The sequence below is a fragment of the Triticum aestivum genome, chromosome 6D (genome assembly GCF_018294505.1).
Source record: "Triticum aestivum cultivar Chinese Spring chromosome 6D, IWGSC CS RefSeq v2.1, whole genome shotgun sequence".
Classification (NCBI taxonomy): Eukaryota; Viridiplantae; Streptophyta; class Magnoliopsida; order Poales; family Poaceae; genus Triticum; species Triticum aestivum.
The window spans coordinates 210964431-210972168 of record NC_057811.1 but is presented as its reverse complement, the minus strand read 5'-3'; positions in this window follow the sequence as shown (position 1 = coordinate 210972168).

Genomic DNA, 7738 nt, shown 5'->3' with positions numbered 1-7738 from the left:
GCGCTCGTGCGCGAGTAGGACGGCGCGGGCGGGCCGGCCTGCGGCTCGGCTGGGCTCGGCCCAGTCGGCGCGGCGCAGTTTTTTTTTAACGTTCCGCGGAAAATAATGCGTAGAAAAATAAATAAAAGTCCAAAAAATATAAAATAAATTTTCCCCGTCTAGTTAGAAAATCTAGAATAGGGTGAACATTTTTTTAACACAAAATAAATATTTGAAAACATGCAATATTTTTAATGCAATAAAAATTGCAAATAAATTCCAATAAATGATTTTAACATTTTACCTCCAGTATTTCAATTGTTTTGGAGAAGTCATATTTTCTCCTCTCATTTATTTTTAAAATGAAATATTTTTCCGGAGAGAAAATAATTAAAACCAAAATCCTCGTCTTATTATTTGATGGAAATCCAATATGAAAATTCGAGAAAATCCCCAACTCTCTCCGAGGGTCCTTGAGTTGCTTAGGATTTATCGAGGATTTGTCAAAATGCAATAAAACATGATATGCAATGATGATCTATGTATAACATACCAAATTGAAAATTTGGGATGTTACAAACCTACCCCCCTTAAGATGAATCTCGCCCTCGAGATTCGGGTTGGCTAGAAAACAGGTGGGAGTGGTCCTTCCGTAGATCTTCCTCTCGCTCCCAGGTGGCTTCATCTTCCGTGTGGTGACTCCACTGGACTTTGCAAAACTTGATAACGTTACTGCGGGTAACTCAGCTGGCATACTCAAGAATCTTAACTGGTTTCTCCTCATAGGTCAAATCACTTTCCAGCTGAATCGCTTCCAGCGGCACAGTATATCTTAGTGGTATTTCAGCCATCTCTGTGTGGCACTTCTTCAACTAGGAAATGTGAAATACATCATGAACTCCAGACAATCCTTCGGGCAATTCCAGTTTGTAGGCAACCTCTCCCATACGTTCCACAACTCTGTATGGTCCGATAAAACGGGGCGCTAACTTTCCCTTAACTCCAAAGCGCTTCACTCCTCGAAGGGGTGATACTCGAAGATAAACTCGGTCTCCGACTTCGTGAACTGTCTCCTTTCGTTTAGAATCAGCATAACTCTTCTGTCTGGACTGGGCTACCTTGAGCCTATCGCGAATCAACCTCACTTTCTGTTCAGACTCCTTAATCAAATCTGGTCCAAACAACTGACGGTCTCCAACTTCGTCCCATAACAACGGTGTTCTACACCTCCTTCCGTACAAGGCTTCGAAAGGGGCCATCTTCAAACTGGTCTGATAACTGTTGTTATAAGAAAACTCCGCATATGGCAGGTTGTCGTCCCAACTAGATCCATAATCTAGTGCACAAGCTCTTAACATGTCCTCCAAAATCTGGTTGACTCTCTCGGTCTGTCCATCTGTCTGTGGGTGAAAAGCTGTACTAAATTCCAGCCTGGTTCCCAATGTTTCATGCAACTGCTTCCAAAACTTCGAGGTAAATTGGGTTCCTCTGTCTGATACAATGGTCCTCGGAACTCCATGCAAACATACGATCCTGGTCATGTATATCTTTGCCAACTTAGCACTGGTGTAAGTGGTCTTCACTGGAATGAAATGAGCCACTTTCATAAAACGGTCGACTACAACCCATATTGAGTCATAGCCTGAACGAGTCCTGGGTAATCCTATGATAAAATCCATGCCTATTTTATCCCACTTCCATTCGGGTATCGGCAATGGTTGTAGCAATCCTGCTGGCTTCTGATGCTCTGCCTTCACTCTCTGACATACATCACAAACTGCTACATACTCTGCAATATCCTTCTTCATTCCGGTCCACCAAAAAGTATTCTTCAAATCCAAATACATCTTGGTATTCCCTGGGTGAATCGAGTACGGTGAATCATGGGCTTCTTGCAAAATCAACTTCCTGATCTCCGGATCATTTGGAACATATACGCGGTCCTCAAACCATAAGGTATCGTGCTCATCCTCACGAAATCCCTTGGCTTTTCCTTTGCTCATCTTCTCCTTTATCTCTTCAATCTCCTTGTCTGTCTTCTGAGCTTCTCTGATCCTTTCCATCAAGGTAGACTGAATCTCCAGGGTCGCTAAATAGCCTCTTGGGACTTTCTCCAAACATAGCTCGCGAAGGTCCTCGGCTAACTCCTGAGGTAACTCTCCTGTCATGAGGGTGTTGACATGACTCTTGCGGCTCAACGCGTCTGCTACTACGTTAGCCTTTCCAGGGTGATAATGCAATCTCATATCATAATCTTTAATGAGCTCCAACCATCTCCTCTGTCTGAGAATTAACTCCTTCTGCGTGAAAATATACTTCAAACTCTTGTGATCCGTGTACACCTCACAATGGTTTCCGATGAGAAAATGTCTCTAGGTCTTCAATGCATGCACCACGGCTGCTAATTCCAAATCATGCGTAGCATAATTCTTCTCATGGGGTTTAAGTTGTCGTGAAGCATATGACACAACTCTTCCTTCCTGCATAAGCACTGCTCCAAGTCCTTGACGAGAAGCGTCGCAATAAACTTCATAATCCTTGCGTTGATCTGGCAGAATCAAAACTGGTGAGGTAACCAATCGTTTCTTCAACTCTTGGAAACTAGCTTCACAATCCTCAGTCCAATTGAACTTGGTGTCCTTCTTCAGTAGCTCAGTCATGGGCTTAGCAATCTTCGAGAAATTCTCGATGAATCTCCAGTAGTATCCTGCAAGTCCAAGAAAACTCCGGATTTCTCCAACTGTCGTGGGTGATTCCCAACTTGTCACTGTGTCAACCTTGGCAGGGTCCACTGCTACTCCTTCTCCAGAAATAACATGTCCAAGGAATCCAACTTCCTTCAGCCAAAATTCACATTTGCTGAACTTGGCGTATAACTGATGTTCTCTGAGCTTCTCAAGTACCAATCGCAAATGCTCCTCATGCTCTTCCTCGTTCTTGGAAAAGACTAAAATATCGTCAATGAACACCACGACGAACTTATCCAAAAACTCCATAAACACTTTGTTCATCAGGTTCATAAAATAGGCAGGTGCGTTAGTCAGACCAAATGACATAACGGTATACTCATACAATCCATATCTGGTGGTAAAAGTCGTCTTAGGTATATCCTGCTCTCGAATCTTTAACTGATGGTATCCTGATCGTAGATCGATCTTGGAAAATACTTTAGCTCCTTGTAGGCGGTCAAACAAATCATTGATCATCGGCAGTGGGTACTTGTTTTTGATGGTCACTTCATTCAATCCCCGGTAATCAACAACCATCCTCAGCGATCCATCTTTCTTCTCCACTAGAAGTACTGGTGATCCCCACGGTGACGAACTTGGGCGAATATAGCCTTTATCCAGTAACTCCTTGATCTGCTTCTTAATTTCCTCCAAATCTTTTGCGGGCATCCTGTACGGTCTCTTAGATATTGGCCCTGTGCCTGGCAAATGTTCAATCAAGAACTCAATGTCTCTATCTGGTGGCATGCCTGGCAACTCTTCTGGAAATACATCCGGATAGTCCTTCACCACTGGTACTTCCTCCTGTACAACTCCTGATAAGGAATTTACTTGAGTCCTCTTCGGCATATGCCTGGATACATACTTAATCCTTTTTCCTTCTGGGGTGGTAAGCAAAATCGTCTTGCTGGCACAATCGATGTTTCCTCCTTACAACGATAGCCAATCCATTCCCAAAATCACATCCAAACCTTGCGACTCCAAAACTATGAGGTCTGAGGGGAAAACATGCCTACCAATGGCCAATGGTATCTGAAAACATCCTTGGGTTGCCATATACTCTGCTCCTGGCGAGGTTACTAACATAGGGGTTCTGAGAACTTTGGTGGACAGCTTAAACTTATTCACAAATCCCCTTGATATGTATGAATGCGATGCACCAGTATCGAAAAGAACGGTTGCAGTAAATGACTTAACCAAAAACTTACCTATTACTGCATCAGGCTGAGCTTCAACCTCCTCCATGCTCACGTGGTTCACGTGTCCTTTGTTGAACGGGTTCAGCTTCTTCCCAGAGCTTCCATTGCCATTTCCATTTTGGGATTCAGGACATTCATTGGCATAATGTCCATTCTTCTGGCACTTAAAGCAAGTGACTTGGCTCAGGTCCCTCTTGGCTGGGGTAGATGGGTTGGTGCGGTTCTGTCCGTTGGTTCCTCCATTCCCATTACCATTTTTAGAGCCATTATGGTTGTGCAAACTACCTCCTCCATGGGTATGCTGAAACTGTCCTCCCGGCTTCGGGGCAAATCGTGGCTTCTGCTGAGCTCCGAAATTATACTTCCCTTGTCCATACTTTCTCTTACGGTTTTCAATCTGCTGTTGCTTCCCTTCAATCATGAGAGCTCTATCTACCAGCTCCTGGTAGTTGTTGAAGGTTGCTACCATCAACTGCATACTCAGTTCATCATTCAGTCCTTCCAAAAACTTCTCCTGCTTGGCAGCATCTGTAGCAACGTCATCTGGTGCATAACGTGCTAACTTACTGAAATCCTCCACATACTAGCCTACGGTGCGTCCTCCTTGGCGTAGGTTGCGAAACTCGCGCTTCTTCATAGCCATAGCTCCTGCTGAAACATGAGCTGTACGGAAAGCTTGCTGAAACTGGTCCCATGTGACAGTGTCAATAGGGTGCGTGGCTGTATAATTCTCCCACCATGATGCTGCGGGTCCATCAAGCTGATGTGCGGCAAAACGCACTCTTTCCACATCTGTGCATCCTGCAGTGGTCAACTCCCTTCCAACTTTGCGGAGCCAATCATCTGCAACAATCGGCTCGGTGCTACTGGAAAACACCGGCGGGTTTAGCCTCAAGAAACGGGCTAAGTGATCAACAGGTGGTGGTGGCGGTGGGTTGTTGTTGTTGTTGTTGTTGTTGCCTTGGTTCTGCACTAACACTTGCATCAGGGCATTCTGTTGCTGAATCAACTGGGTGATCTCTGGTGGGAAAACAAATCCGGTGTCGCGTCTCGGAGGCATCTGATAGGTTTAGAAAAGATGAGAGTTAAGAATAGAATGAGGTCTAGAGAGAAAACACTACCCATATGCTCATGAGACAAATACAATCAATATCACTCAATCAATTCAAACAAGGCAAAACAATCGATCTAACTAGAGTTACAAAGTGCTTGAACTATACTATTAAATGGGGGAAAACTACTACTGATATGGTGGTCTAATAAAATTCTAATCCGTTGAAGACTCCATGATGTCCGCTCCAGCTTCATCAACAAAGTCATCTTCACTTGGTTCCGAGTCGGTGTCGTCGATGATGATGTAGTTATCCGGGCAAGTGCATTCGTCATCCTGTGCTTTTGGCACTGGATTTCCCATGAATACTCCAATCTTCTTCTCCAGGTCGTCATTCTTCCCTACTAGTGCGATGATTTCCTCCATATAATCCTCGCGTGTAGCCTTGAGTTCTTCTTGGAGCTCCTTGATCTTCGTTAATGCCTTCTTCAGTTCTTCCTTGTCCGTGCACATCTGGTTCTCCTGGCGACGAATATGTTGGTTCTGCTCCTGGATGAAAGCTGCAATTGATCCATCCTTCTTGGTTCTGATCATCTCCCATTGCGCGTCTCGGCGTCCACAAATCTGATAAATTGTATCCTTAAGCTCCTGGTGGTAGACTTCTCCAATGCGTCCCATGGCGATGTGTGCGGCCATGCTCTTCCCTAAACTCTAGGTTGGTGCTTTGAAAACCAATCTTATAGGTTCAATAACTGGCACAAACGTCCTTCCTGGAATGTGAACTTGAATCTTCCAGCTCTCCTCTTCGGGTAATGTGGCGTTGTAGGTTCCGGTGATGCTTGGTATTCCTATGTTCAAGTACTTGGTGACTTCCTTCAGGTGTCGTCCAAACAGCGTGTCTTCATCTGGTTGCATGAACTTGCTCCTTGAATCCGCCATTCCTAAAAGAGTAGAAAGAAGGAGAGGGGTCAGAAATGAGAAGAGAGAAGCTTTCTAGGGCTTAAGCTTAGTGGTCGTGTCCTACAGTCAGCGTATGCTTTGATACCAACTTTGTAGCGACCAGACCTCAAATGGTCTGTGCTGCTGTGCACCAGTGTCATCCCTGGATCAGTAATGCTGACACGCACAGTACAAATGGAGGATTTATAACAGAGTAGCAATCACACACTTATTACATCGAATATCTCCGAAGAGATTAAGTATGATAAACATGGCTTAAGGCCATCTAAGAACGATAACAGCGGAAGACTTGGAAGATAAGTGAGTCCATCAACTCCAGCGGCATCACTGAGTATAAGACCACGACCTAAGGCACCTTACTCGTCGTCTGAAAAGTCTGCAACATGAAACGTTGCAGCCCGAAAACGGCTCAGCACATAGAATATGCTGGCAATGTAACACATAGTGAATAATGAACATAATAATGCTATACTACATGCATATATGGCTGGTGGAAAGCTCTATGGTTACAGTTTTGCGAAAAGCCAATTTTATCCTACCTCAAAGGAATAAATTTTATTTAACTATCATGGTGGTTGTGAAACATTGAGATGGTTGACAGCATCTCAATCCCAATTAAGAAATCATCATTAACCCAACAAAATTAATTAAAAGTAACATGGTGATGAGATTCACACGATAATCCAAGTACTAGATACTCAAGTTGTCCATAACCGGGGACACGGCTAACCATGATTAGTTTGTACACTCTGCAGAGGTTTGCGCACTTTTCCCCACAAGACTCGATCTCCTCCGTTGGATTACTCGTACTACATGGTGTTTGAGTAACGGATGATCGAGACACAGTCTTTCAGAAGTGTTTGCACCTTACGTATGGGTAGACAGTTACACCTACTTTCCCCTACATCTGCTAGTCTACCACTGTAAGAGTTCACACAACTTAGTCAACTATGCTAGAGCCCATAATAGCTTGTGGCTGCACACGGAAGTTTCTAGCATGAATAATCTCATGATCCCTTTGAACCTGGGTGGCGGTCCAAAAGAAAAACAGGCAATCCTGGAATACCCAGGTACCTCAATCCACCCAGATGTGAGTTTTAGTTGCCACCTTAATTAAACCATTAATTAACAATCTCACATCTGTCATGGAAATCTCTCAAACCCAATCCACGTCTACGAGCATAGCATGGCAATATAATAGCAACGTAGAAGTAACTCCCAAGGGTTTGATAAAAGAACAGGTAATAGGTACTACCTCAACTACTTCCCAATACCCACAATTTAATTAGATCCTAATCATGCAATTGTTTGAGGAAAATAGATCTAATGCAATAAAAACTGGGTATGGAAGGTATATGATCAAAGTGTTACTTGCCTTGCTGATGATCCGCGAAACCTAGCGATTCGAAGTAACAGGCGGCACAGTCCGGGTACTCTATCGCAAACAAACAAGCATACAATCAGTACTCATCTAATGCACAGGTAAAACTCGAATGAAAGATCCAACCAGATAGTTCAACTTAAGAACTCCGGTTTGCAAAAAGAATCAACTCGAAAGAAGCAACGAAAGTCAAACGGCGAAAGAAAGAAGCTTCGTTTACTAATCTGGATCTGGGTCAAATTTTACAGTAGCAAAAACTTGTTTGAGTAGGTTAAACGGAAAGAGAATTTCAAGACGAAACTCTAGGCGCTTGAATCGCCTGATTCCGATAAACGAGCGAAAAGTTAAACAGAAACGAAGATTCGATCAGAAATCGAGATCTGAGATAATCGCGGAAAAATCCGACGAAAAAGAAAAATGGACGAACGGTTAAAGAACG